Genomic DNA, 14,780 nt, shown 5'->3' with positions numbered 1-14,780 from the left:
ACAGCCTTAAAACCCCTGATCAAGCCAGCACCTTCAACTTTTTTCAACATCCTACTTAAGACCTCCATCATGACCAAAAACAACATTGGAGAAAGCGGGTCCCCTTGTCTCAGACCCCTCGAACTCCCAAAAAAATCAGCTGGAGTCCCATTAATTAAAATAGAAAACTGGACAGTAGAAATACAAGTGCGAATCCATCTACACCACTTCTCCCCAAAGCCCATTCTCTTCAAAAGATCTAGAAGGGCCTCCCAATTCACATGATCGTAAGTTTTCTCAATGTCTAGCTTACAAATAACCCCCGGGATCTTACTCTTCACTCGACTGTCAACACACTCATTAGCAATAAGAACTGAGTCAAGAATCTGTCTACCTCCCACAAAACTATTCTGAGACTCAGAAATCAATTGATCTAAAACCAATTTCAAACGATTTGCCAAAACCTTAGACAAGATCTTGTACAAGCTCCCCACCAAGCTAATAGGCCTGAAATCTAGAATATTAGAAGCATCATTCTTCTTAGGAATAAGGGCTAAAAAGGTAGCGTTCAAAGACTTCTCAAACTTACTATGATAAAAGAACTCCTCAAAAATTGCTAGAACATCACTTTCCACCACTCTCCAACAATGATGGTAAAAAGCCATAGAAAAACCATCTAGACCTGGAGCTTTATCTCCAGCCAGCTCATTAACAGCTAGAAGAATCTCCTCCTTCTCAAATCTCCTTTCAAGCCAACCCCTCTCCGACCCATCTATCTGATCAAACTCCAAACCTTCCACAAAAGGCCTCCACTCCTCTGTCTCCTGATAAAATTTTTTATAAAAATTTACTACTTGGGCAGCCACCTCGGATTCCTCCTCATAAATCACCCCATCCACCTCCAAAATACTCAGATGATTAAACCTTCTACGGGAATTAGCCACCTTGTGGAAGAATTTAGTATTATTATCTCCTTCCTTAATCCATAGCATCCTTGATTTCTGTCTCCATGAAATTTCTTCCAAGGAGAGAAGTTTCTCTACTTCAGATCTCACCGCAACTCTCTCACATGTCTCTACATCAGAGAGGCCAAACTCCCCTTCCTTGGCATCTAATAACTTCAAAGCCTCTAAAAGTTGAGTCTTTTTGCATCCGACATGACCAAACTCCAAACAATTCCACTGAATGATGTCTTCTTTCAAAGCCTTCAGCTTTTTGGCAAACACAAAACTAGGAAACTATACGCAAACTTCTAATTGCAAACCATAAAAGGTGAACATTTATATGAACCCACAAACTATTTATATTGATTGACACAAGGGGTACATTTATTTCTTACTTATTTACAAACATCAAATAAAATGACTTAAAACTTTTTTGATTTGGTTCTAGCTATTGCATTTAAATGTTACAACAATTAAAAATTACAGCTTGCAGGTAAAATCTCAGAGAAGAATAAAATCTACATCCATAAGGAAGAGCTTTGCACTATTACAGCGATGAAAAAGGTATGCAGAAAGTGTTAGTTTGTACAATCTCCATTTTGTTTGATATGGTTACAGAATCGATATGAATGATAATAAATAACATATTGTAGCATTTTAATATTATGTAATGAAGACATTGACTACTATCTATTTGAGTGTTTTAACAAAGGTAAGTATAATACGTTGAATAAAAATTCTCTACAAGAATTACTAAAAATATAATTTTTGATAAGTAATAAGAATTCATTGATAATAAAAATAGAGACACCCAAGCACACAGGGAGTATATAGGGGTGAACAAGTCAAGAACGAAAATTACAAAAGTCAAGTAAATCCAAAATAGAAAAAGGATGGTTTCTCCACACAGAGAACCAGTCAAGTAAGGTTCGGATGAAAAGAAGCTTGAGGTCAGGCATAGCACGCTCAATGTCTTCAAAGCATCTACTATTCCTCTCCTTCCAAATACACCACATCAAACAAAGAGGAACGACCTTCCAAATAACTCCATTGCGGTGGCACCAAAGCAACCTTGCCAGCAAGCAAAGAGCCCAACAACAGACAAAGGCATGACCCAACACACTCCAAATAAACCAAAAACCATATCCCATAACTCCGAAGCAACCGGGCAATGAAGGAAAAGATGGTCAACACTTTCACTATTACACTTGCACATATAACACCAATCCAAAATGCAAACCTTTCTTTTCCTTGGATTGTCAATAGTCAAACATTTCCCCAAGGCTACGGTCCAGACAAAAAAAGCCACTCTAGGGGGGATCTTCTGCATCCAAATGCTTTTCCAAGGGAAAAATTGCTCACTATGGCCAACAAGAAGATGGTAGTATGCACTAACCATGAACCCCTTACTCTTACAAGGCAGCCAATATCTCTTATCCTCCTCGATTCCCCTTACAGGAGTGCTATAAATGGAATTGATGAAGCTCCTGAAAGCTTCCAATTCACGATTATGCACCTCCCTACAAAACTGAATCTCCCAATGGAGGACTCCATTGGAGTACCTCATTAGATCCGCCACACTTGCCTCTTTGCTACAGCTAATCCCATATAATTCGGGATAGCGGACAGTGAGAGAAGAAGTCCCACACCAATGATTTAGCCAAAACTGCACTTTTGAACCATCTCCAATATCATACATAATAAACCAAGATAAAGAGTGCCACCCCCTGCTAATATTTTTCCACAAATTGACACCATAAGGACCAGAGGAAGAGCTAGAACACCAACCACCCCAATCACAACCATACTTTACCTCTATCACTTGACGCCAAAGAGCATCCCTTTCTTGCCCAAATCTCCAAAGCCATTTCCCTAAAAGAGCTATATTGAAAGTTCTCAGGTTCCTAATCCCTAAACCACCTGAAGAAAACGGGGTACACATCGTAGACCAATCAACCAGATGAAATTTGGGCTCATCTCCTAGTCCACCCCACAGAAAGTCCCGCTGAAGTCTAGCAATACGGTTGGCCACAGATGCAGGAATAGGGAATAAAGAGAGAAAATAAGTAGGAAGGTTAGAGAGAGTGCTTTTAATTAAAATGACTCTACCTCCCTTGGATAAATATAATTTTTTCTAGCCTGCTAATTTTCTGAAGATAGTGTGTCAAAATAATTTCAAAAATATTATATTTGAAAAAAATGGTAGTATTAGTTGTGCAAGGAGTAATGTAATAGAATTAGTGTGATACTAATACCCCGGATTATCTAGATTGGATTGGGTTAGTGTGTTTTGTACAGACGCATGTTGAATTTAATATTGGACATTTATTAGCTCTATCTTCTTCTTCTTCTTCTTCTTTTTCTTTTTTTTTTTTCTTTTTTTTTTTTTTATATACAAGATAGAAATTATATTCTAGCTTAATTTAAGTGTATATGTGTATGAAACTCCCTTTTACAGACTTAAACCCCGGCCCTTGCTCCCCACAACCCACAAGAACTTATGCTTGTAGAGTGACCATCGCACCAAGGGTGCGCAGTGGTTTAGCTCTATCTTAGTTATATAATCAATTGCAAGAAACATTAATTATAACTTGACTAGGGTTTTTTTTAGTATAGAACATATGTGACTAGAGGTCTCTTTGAGTTGTAACAAATGATATCAGAGCCAACCTAGTAATGCCATATAGCTTAAGGATACTACGTACATTGCAACAAGACTCTAATAAGGACCTTAAGAATTTGGATGGGAGAAATTGTGATACCCCAAATTATGTGATTTGGATTGGATGAGTGTTGCATCAAGATACATTGACTAATTGGATATGCCACTTTGAGATGAATTAGAGATGAATCAAATTTCGGGATTGCACAATGCTTAGCTATTAGCTTTGAACGCTGATGCTAAGCTTGCTCAAAGTGATCAACAAAAAGGTTGTGTTGGTCGACAATTGGTGATGTTCAAAGGTGAAAGCTCTAAGAGTGGAGAAGATAGCTCAAAACCTAAACTTTATTCTAAATATCAACCTAAGATAGCTCTAAAAGGTTGTGCTGGTGAACAAACGAGTCGAGATGGTTGACAATCTTCTTGTTTTTAGGTGTGGGCAAATTGGTTATCTTGCAAACCAATGTCCAAGGAAAATGGTACATGTGTATGTGACTTTTGGACGAAGATAATGGGGGTGATGTAATGTAAGGAGATTGAATTGAATAAGGTGAATATTAGGTGATCCATCGAACATTTGTAATTCCTAAAATGACTCAAACAAGGATTGACTTAGTTATAGCATCTTCAAATGCACATGCAACTCCCATGGAAAGGTGTGTTCCATTATCATTAATGGAAAATTTTGTGAGAACATCGTTGCACAAGAAATGGTGGACATGATTTAAGTTGAATATGGAACCCTATCTTAAAGACTTAATGAAAAGCATGGTTGAAGAAGGGTAAAGAGGTAAAGGTAACTAGAAGATATCCTGTTTATGTTGAAATGGGAAAGAATTATAAAGATGAAGTTTGGTGTGAAACCACCCCCATGGATGTTAGTCATTCCCTTTTTGGGTGTGGCTTCGGCAATATGATATCCATATGATGGCCATAGAAATACATATACCTTTAAAATTAGAAAGTTAAAAAAAATATATAAATAAATAAAAAGCTCCTACATCTTCCAAAGAGGAGAGTAGTGATTTTCTAACTTTGTCCAATTGTAATATAAAGTAAAAATACTAGGGTGGTGTACATATTGGTGGCTAAAGAAAAAAGGAAGCTTATTAGTATACTGATAACCTATCTAACAAAGTGCACTATTTAATGAATCTGAAGGAGCATGAAGAATTGAATATAGAAGTCATGGAGATTTTGAAGAAGGAACATTTTAGAGAAAACATGATTCCTTATGTAGTATCAACCTTACTCATGCCAAAGGAGGATGGCACTTTATTGATGACATGTTGTAAAAATTGTGTAAGGCGGTGGAACTAGATATTTGTATGAGAAACTAGAAAAGAAGAGGAATTAGACCCAAAAAATAAAAATACAAGTAATAGGCGGTAGGGTTTGAAGGGGAAGAAACAAGATTTGTTTAAAAATAAAATGATCATAGATAGCACGTGGAATTTAGATGAAAATGTTGATAAGATGTAGAATGAAAAGACTAATGTTATTAATAGAGTGGCTAAAGACTGACTTGGAAAAATTATAGGATATAGGCGAACGAACCAGGAGACTTGGCGGGGGACTAAGGAGGCTCAAGCAATTAAAGAGAGAGAAATATAGAAACCTACCTAGATGTTGAGTCAATGATGCTAATGAAAATTAAAAGTGGCGAAGAGGGAAGCAAAAAGGGCTGTTCAAGAGGCTAAATGTAAAATTTTATAACAAGTTGGGGACAAAGGAGGGAGAAGAATATTTATAAATTAACTAAGACACTGAGAAATGAAAACATGACTTGAATGATATTTGATGCATTAAAGATGAAGATCTAATAGTGTTGGTAAAAAAAAGTACCTTAAAAGAAAGATGCAAAAGTTATTTTGATAAACTTTCTAATGTTAACAATATAAAAGATTGGAGCAAAATAAATAACCCAACGAAGGATAGATACTGTAGATTTTTTCAAAGAATTAGGATGACCTAGGTAAAGGACACATTAAGCAGGATGAAAATAGGAAAAACAGTGGGATTGGATGAAATTTCCATTGAAGTTTGGGACTGCTTGTGATGGAAATCAAGATCAATTGATTGAGAACTTGAACTAGAATTGCATTAAAATTAAGAATTAAAGCTGGAATTACAGAGAAACTGGAGAAACAAGTTTCTGTCCAGGTCTGAAACTGAATTATATTCACATCAAAAACTGATTTTACTCTTACATTGCTAGCCTATTTATAATCTTTAACTATTAGGAAATAAAGTAGCTAATAGTTACATAAGTCAAAGCTGTAATTAATGAGGATACGTAGCAGATATAAGAAGTCAAAATAAGGGGCTGCTGGCAGTCCTAAGAGGTCAGAAAGGTTGGCTGGCTGGTTGTCAGTCCTAATGGTAGAGGAGGGGTACATGGCAGATATGAGAAGTCAAAATAAGGGGCTGCTGGCAGCCCTAAGAGGCTAGAAAGGTTGGCTGGCTGGTTGTCAGTCCTAAGGATAGAGGGTGGCTGCATCAGCTTGGGCAGTGTGGATGTATGCTGGTAGACACAACTTTTCCATAAGATCTTAAGTGTTAATTGTTAACAAAATGACTAGTGATTGAAGAACTAATTTAATACTAGTGTGTAAACAAGTTAAAGCATCACAAGTGAGTTTATTATCACTATAGGTTTAAGTCAAGAATCAATATTAAATCCATATCTCTTTAGACTAGTGATGGATGAGTTAACTAAATGGAATAATGAGGGAGTCCCTTGATTTCTACTTTATTACATAATTTTAATAGATGAAATTAGAAGGGGAGTAATGCTAAGTAAAAAATTTAGCAAGACACTCTAGAATCCAAAGGCTTTGAGATTAAATAGGACTAAAATAGAGTACGTGGAATATAATTTTAGCAAAAGTAGAAATAAGGATGAAGGGGTGGTAAATTCAACAGTCAAGTGATATTAAATAGAAGAAGCTTTTGATATTTGAATCAGTAATTCATAAAGATAGATAGATTGAAGAGAATGTGAATTATAAGATAAGAGAAAAGTTGATGAAATGGAGAAGTGCATCAAGAATATTGTGTGATCATATAATATATATCAAGTTAAAGAGAGAATTTTCTAAGACTGCTATAAGACCAACCATGCTCTATGATACTGAATGTGAAGCTGTTAAGAAGCAACATATTCATAAAATGAGTGCAACTTAAATGAGATGTTAAGATGGATAAGTGAAAATACCAAAAAAAAAATAGTATTAGAAATGAGGAAATTCGATTTAAGGTAGTGGTGGCCACTATTGATGAAAAATGATGAGAAGAATCACTTGAGATAGTTTGATCATGTTCAAAATAGAGTGATTAATTCACCTATGAGAAAGAATGAATTTATTCAAATTTAGGAAATTAAAAATGGGAGAGAAAGACTGAGTCACTACTTTTAACAAAAAATACAATTCTCCATAGTTCATGCATTATATACAATTAAATGTTATAGCTTATAACTTAAATGTGAGTACAAGGGGTTGGTCTAGTGATTCCTAGGATGTCATGAGATCCGTGAGATTCTGAGTTTAAAACTCCTACACAAAATCTTTGGGTTAAATGTTTCAACTTATAACTTACATGTGCCACTTCATGGGATTGGTCTAGTGATTCTTACGATGTCTTGAGATCCATGAGTTAAAGACCCCTAACCAGCATTTTTGGGTTACCCACAAGAAATTCTTCCCTATAATAACTTGGTATGTATGGGATATAGAAACTATACACACTCAAGGAACAATCAGCTGCTCGTAGATCTCTAGACATCCTCACCAAAAAAAAAAGCTTATCACTCATTAGTTGCTAAGCAAGTTTTACAAATACTTCTGGCAAAATTCATGTGCATGGAACATCCTCTCTCGGAGTGCCTTCTAATTTCCTTCAATGTGGGTGACAAACTCAACTTGATTCTAGTGTAATCGAGTGTGCTAGGGTTTATAAAGATTATTTTTTTCCCTTATCCCCTTTAGATATAGTGATGATGTGGTCTATTAGAGTATAAGGAGCTTTCCTATGGTAATGATGCAGTACATATTAGAAATCGCATTACTAAGGGTAGCACTAGACACTTATTTTGAGGGAGATTAATGTTTCTGCTCTAGGAGGCTCATTGGGAGGGAAATCAGTGTTTTTGATTTAGGAGACATGTAATATGTATGCCACGTGGACAAAGAAATATGCAAACAGCTAAAATAATGTCTCTTTTGGACAATCAGATTCTAAAACATAATTTGGAAGGTCTCTATTTTGCATTTACGACTATTGGACACATTTCCAAATTTTAATATTGCAAATTTATTATAATAATTTACTTCACCTATAAGACTAACTATACTCTATACTTCTAAAATTAGGCTGCTAAAAAATATATATATTCAAAAAATGAGTATAATTGAAATGAGAATATTAATAAGGATATATGAAAATACAAGGAAACATAGGATTCGAAATGAGAAAATTTTCTTTAAGATAACGGTGGCCCCTATTGATGAAAAGATAAGAGAGAGTCACTTGAGATAGTTTCATCATATTCAAAGAAAGACGATTAATGAATTGGTAAGAAAGAGTATGATACAAGTTTAGGAGATAAAAAAAGATATAGGAAACAAAAATAACATTATTAAAAGTAGTAAAAACAGAACATGTCACTTAAAGAAGTAATGAAGATTATGACTTCAAATAGATAGTATTACGGAAAAGAATATATGTTGTTAGCCTTAACTAGTTTATTAACTGATCCTAAAATTTTGAGAGTAAGGCTTATAGCTAATGTTGTTGTTGTTGTTGTTGTCTGACCCTAAAAATTTGAGAGTAAGGCTTAGCTATTGTTGTTGTTGTCATCATAGTATTGCTTATATATTTCACATAGAGTAGAATAATTTGTTTCTTTCTTCTCAATCAAGAAAACTTGACAATCTCAATAAAATAAATTGCACACCCTTTGAACTTTCGTCGTACACTCAAAATGCAAGGCTAATGATGTTGTTTGTAAGTAGAATAACAATACAAGTAAGTTGATATTAATATGTACATATGACTATAGAAGATAGTGAGAAGGGTTATTTAACGAGATCAGGCCTATTGAAGAGGCCAATAATAAAGAAATTGCATAAATTAAGGATATTGATAAGACAACATTTTTTTTTGGTGTTTCACGATAAAGATTTGTCTTTTAAAGCATGTACAGTCCACTTCGCATTTCCATCCTCATAAAGTTCTCAAGGCTCTTTGTCTACTTCTTTTGAAGTTTGTTTACTGAAAATTGTTTATCAAAAGAGATTGGATGGTGAGGTTGGGCTTGTTACGTACCTAGTTTAAATTAATTTATAATAACATCCCTCATTTTTGTGTTGGAATCTCTAGCATTAGGTTTTATATATACATAAAAAAAAAAAGTGTTCAAATTGGCATATGTACTCTACATAAAAAATTATAATCCCAAGCTTTGCTCCTAAGTTTGAGTCATATAATTTTGCTTGATATTTTATGAAGAAATCATTACAGAAATGCTGTGAATAGATTAGTCAGGATAACAAAAGAGGATTCAATGAGGTGGAAGTGCAAAAGCACAAAGACCATTAGGCATTAAAGGAAGAGTTGAGGCAGCTAATTGAGGCTTTTTTTTTTCTTATTTGATCAGGCTAATTTGAGGCTTTACACTAAGTAGATGCAACTCTAAAACTTAAGAAAAATAAAATGTTAGATTAGCAATATTACAAGACACAATAACCGGCTAGTAGAACTTCAAAACAAGTCCCCCCGCGCACCACCCCCCCCCCCCCCAAAAAGAAAAAAAAAACCTTCAAAATAAGTAGCAGCAACATACGTTAAACCCTTCTAGGTGATATTAAAGTCTCTCTTTTTTTTTTTTGCCAAAAGAATTCATATTTTTTTTCTTTTGGCAGTAACATAAGATTTTATAGTATTTTTTTTTTCTTTATTTGATGCTACATAGTACAATTTTTCAATCACTTCTCTTTCTTTTTTCCAAAAGAATTCATATTTTTTCTTCTTTGGCAGTAACCATAACATTTTATAGTACTTTTTTTTTTTTCTTTATTTGATGTTACATGGTACAATTTTTCAATCACTTCTGATTTGTTCAGCCTTTTTCTTAGAATCTCATTATTTTGAGGAGCTGGGTCTCTCATCTTCCCCTCTCTCTCACCTTAGAAATGATAAAATCATAGTGAATGCATGAAAAAAATCGATCAAGGAATGGACAATGACATATTATTCTATAAATAGGAAAAGGGTTTTTCTATAAGTAGAAATATGTATGAGACAAGAGATTGAAACCTTGAGCTGGCGTACTGAAAGAGCTTTCCAGTTGCAGAAAAGACTATGAGAGCAATATCAGCATCGCAGAGAGTAGAGAGCTCAAAAGCTTTCTTAAAAAGCCCCCTCCTCCTCTTTGAGAAAGTCACCTGCCTTGCCGTCGTGTTGTCGATCTTCTTAATCTGAATTTTCTTCTTCGTCATTTTCCCTTTACATCAAACCAAATTATCAGTCTAAACTAGTACTATAGAAATAGAAACTCTCTTTGAATAGAAAAATTCATGCAGAGAGGCACCAAATGTGATATGTAGATCGAGAATATATAGTACGAAAATAAATGACTCAATGTTATGGGTTTCAGATGGTAAAGATCAAAATAAAATCTATTTATACTTGTACGGAATAATTAAGTATCAGATCAAAGATAGAGAATGGAGAATTAATTAAGCTGGAATGTAAATCATGAACAAAATAACAAAAACAAAAAACAAAAAAAAAGACAGAAAGCATTCATCAAAAAAGAAAAAAAGAAAAAAAAAGAAGACAAAATAACAATTAGCCTGTAGGCCCTGTACACAAACGCAAACTCGAACTCAATGTATCAGATTAAACTAGAAATTAAAAATAAATAAAAATAAAAAGATCTTATAAAAATATGAGAAATCAAATTGCACTTGCTCATCCAAAAAACGAAGGAAAAATAAAATAAAATCGAAGCAAACCTTCACACAAAATTTCGATTAATTTAGCAGATCGATCTTCAACAAGTCTTGCAGTGATAATGGAGAGAGAGAGAAGGTTTGTACTGTGAAGAGAAAAGACAAAGGAAAAGAAGGGAAAGATGGGTTTTGTATAGAAGAATAAAAAAAGCGGAACTTTGCCAAATTTAGCCAAGAATCTGAAACCAACCCACCTCATAGAAGGAAAAGTAAGCAGAACTGTAGAAGCACTATGAGGTAAGAGAAGAGGAAGAAGAAGAAGAACCCTACCTATAAGAGCACTCCTAGTATATTCCAAACTAGCTGCTGTAGCTCATTGAATTTGCAAATTTTAACGGATGGTGGGAGAAAAAGGGATTGGCCAGATTTCCTATTTTCATGTAGTAATACCTCCTTTCTTTGTTTCAAGGTTGTTGTCGTTTTTAGTGCTGCTATTGACATGTCTCACAAAACCAGATACGAAGCCACCAATGCTTTTAAGAGAGAGAAAGAGTGAGACCAATACCATTTAGAGAGATACAACAGTATAAACTAGTGTTTTGGTTTTTTTTTTTTTTTTTTGTTAAGGGTCTTTTTATGGGGACCATTATTGACTTTTATTCTAGTTCAAGAAAATTTAGGATTCCTTTTATGGCCAAATAAAGGAGTTGTCTGCAATTTCAGAAATTGGTCGTTCAAAGTTAGGAGAAAAATGGTAAAGGGAATTTAACGAGTATTTGTGGATGGGTGGCTTACATAATACATACACAAAAATAACATACCAATAAATAATCAAGTGGATATTTTCTGATAAAAAATAAATTAAAGTGGATATATATTATTTTATATGGTGAGGATTGCTTTCCGTACAAATTGCCATGCCGCTTCACTGGAAAGAAATTATGACATATTTGTACGCTCGCACTCGTCATGTCTCCCACCCCCTCCAATTCTTGCCTGATTTATTAGAGCTATGCTAGATCACGTAAAAGTGGTACAACTTGCATTGTGTCACATAAAGTTGCACGATTTGTGGCACAGCTTATACTGTGACACAAGTTGTACTACATAGCATCCATTTACCATTCACAATTGGTCATGTGGTGTCACAAGTTGTACTACTTTGTATAGCACAAGCATAACTTGATTAATTACTACTAATAATTATTGCTCTATTTTGAGGATTGCAATTTCTAATTATTACTCTATTTTGAGGATTGCAATTTTATTTATAGCATTAATATTGGTGGTGTCAAGTTGTCATATTGCCAAATTTAACAACTAATATTAAAAAAAAAAAAAATATATATATATATATAGGACTGCATTAGTGAAGCTAAAGGTATATGTGGGGGTGATAAACTGGGAAGTCCAGACCAATGTATGTGTTAGGTCAGGGGCCCAACCCAAGGAAGAACTCCTCCTCGGATAGGTCAGGCCGAGAAGAAAGGAGACGGTCAACCATCTAAAGGGGACGCATCGGACCAGTCCACAAAAGAGAATAAGTATTAAGAAAGAAAATGACAAAGAGAGACATGGAAATATCTAAGAGAAAACTACTGTCAATGCATTAAGTGTTCTACAACTAACTGAACCCTACTTTCCAGCCTTTACAACCAATCCCAACGACTTTGAGAAGAGGCTGATGGGACAAGTATCAGTACCATAAATCTAAATCTACATGTGGGCAGTGGAGATGGGAGGAGGATAGTATAAAATGGAAGGGACTGGTAACAAAGGGGGGGGGGGGGAACATATGGAGAATCAACCTCCTCCTTGGATAAAACCCGAGGATGACACTCCCTAGTAAACAGATGTTATCTTTTCTTTCTTTATCATTTGGACATGTTGGTTGCTCGTCTAACTCGCTAAGGCTCGAGTTTCCAACCTATTCTTTACAAATTCATTGTATCGGGCTCATTGGACCAAGGTTCCATACATTTTGGGCTTGGACCCCAAATTGTGACCTTACAATTGGCACCGTCTGTAGGAAACTTGGTGTTTTAGCGAGTTGAACGCTCAACATACTGAGGCAATGCAACGATGTATCGACCATTGGTGGAAGAGACCATTTTGGTTGTGGTGCATGCTATGCGGAGAATTGCTCCGTGCGGAACAATATTGGGGGCTTTCAACATTAAATATACGTCATGTGCCTCCGTCAAGGGCAGTTTCTCACGAACCTGGCGACCAAGACCACTAAACCCTTGCCAGATGAAATGATAGAAGCACAGGATGTATATGGAAATTGGTTAGTACGGTCTTGTTGCATGGAATCCTTTATCTAGAATAATGCATATTGATGGCACTACGAATCAAAGACGATCCGAAGTGGGGCTAACTAAGACCTCGCTATGAAGTGCTTAAACAGAACCTGACGCATACCTAAGTCCTCGGACCAGATGCTTGGGGGAAATTAACACTGTGATGTATCTATGAAGTGCTTAAACAGAACCTAACACATGCCTGAGTCCTCAGACCAGATGCTTGGGGGAGATTAACACTCTAATGTATCTATGAAGTGCTTAAACAGAACCCAATGCATACCTGAGTCATCGGACCAGATGCTTGGGGGAAATTAACACTGTGATGTATCTATGAAGTGCTTAAACAAAACCTAACGCATGCCTGAGTCCTCGGACCAGACGCTTAGGGGAAATTAACACTTTGATGTATCTATGAAGTACTTAAATAGAACCTAATGCATGTCTGAGTCCTCGAACCGGATGCTTGGGGGAAATTAACACTATGATGTATCTATGAAGTGCTTAAACAGAATCTAACGCATGCCTGATGTATCTATGAAGTGCTTAAACAGAACCTAACGCATGCCTAAGTCCTCGGACCAAATGCTTGGGGGAAATTAACACTATGATGTATCTATAAAGTGCTTAAATAGAACCTAACACATGCCTGAATCCTCGGGCTAGATGCTTGGGGGAAATTAACACTATGAGGTATCTATGAAGTGCTTGAACAGAACCTAACGCATGTCTGATGTATCTATGAAGTGCTTAAACATAACCTAACACATGCCTGAATCCTCGGGCCAGATGCTTGGAGGAAATTAACACTATGACGTATCTATGAAGTGCTCAAACAAAACCTAACGTATGCCTGAGTCCTCAGACTAGATGCTTGGGGGAAATTAACAGTATAACATCATCGTAAACGTCAAACAGAACCCTAGTACACGATGGTCCCCTCGGATCACTTACTTCAAATTCTGCACTTTTTAATGGTTGCACTATTCGCAGTATAGAGCATATGGTTATTTTCTTGATTAATCTTACATAGCTAACTTATTCAAAGTTAGCAGTCGGGTACTGAAAGTTCAAATAGTGTATGAAACACCCTTGAACGTTTAGACCCCCAATTACAAAATAACCAATTCAAGCTTTATATCAAACAATAAATGTGCGGAACATGAACAAAAACTTAATACAGAATTGGTAAACAATTTAAGCCAATTAAAATCACATCCACTGCAGAAAATAAAAGGCAAAGATAAAGGGAAGAGAGATGCAAACACAAGGACAACACACGATGTGTTATCGAAGAGGAAACCGAAGCCCTCGGCGTAAAACCTCTCCGCCACCCTCCAAGCGATCAATAATCCACTAGAAAATGTAGTTGGGATACATGAACAGCAATAGACCCTCCAAGCCTAATCTACCCGATGTACTTAAGCCCTCCAAGCTTCTTGCTCCAACGAGGTTGCGCCAAACCTTTTTCTTTTCTAGCTTATCGGATTCCGCTATAATCCATAGCATCCGCCATCCTTGGCATCTTCCAATGCTTCCCAAAACTCCAAAAACACTCAACATTCTAAATGGGTGAGGGTAGTGTTTGGATGGAAATCTCATCTCAATAGGTATGACAATGAGAGAGGAAATGAGAAGAGACTACAAAGATTTCTCTCTAAGAATGAGTAGCTCTCTCTAATTGGGTGGGTGTTTTGAAGAAACCTCTCTTAGGGTTTTTCTTTCTGAATAACCACACATATTTTGTGGGAATGAGGGGTATTTATACTGGTGTGAAAATAGAATGCGAAGAGTCAGTTTTTCCAAAAACAGGGTTGGCTGGCGACTTGACCTCGCGACTTGACTGAGTCGCAAGTTCAAGCCGCGAGCTAACTGAGTGGTCAGTCTGGATTTTTGTCCTGTAGTGCTCCAGCTGGCATGACTGTTCAGCTCCCCT

At 35.9% G+C, this 14,780-nt stretch overlaps 1 pseudogene; it reads right to left on the bottom strand.

Moving 5' to 3' along the window:
- LOC115968133 overlaps nt 1-10,877 on the bottom strand; it is a 95,302-nt pseudogene extending 84,425 nt beyond the window's left edge.
- Between the last annotated feature and the right edge of the window lie 3,903 nt (nt 10,878-14,780).

This window comes from Quercus lobata, chromosome 11 (genome assembly GCF_001633185.2).
Source record: "Quercus lobata isolate SW786 chromosome 11, ValleyOak3.0 Primary Assembly, whole genome shotgun sequence".
NCBI lineage: Eukaryota > Viridiplantae > Streptophyta > Magnoliopsida > Fagales > Fagaceae > Quercus > Quercus lobata.
This window is presented reverse-complemented; position numbering and strand designations above follow the sequence as displayed.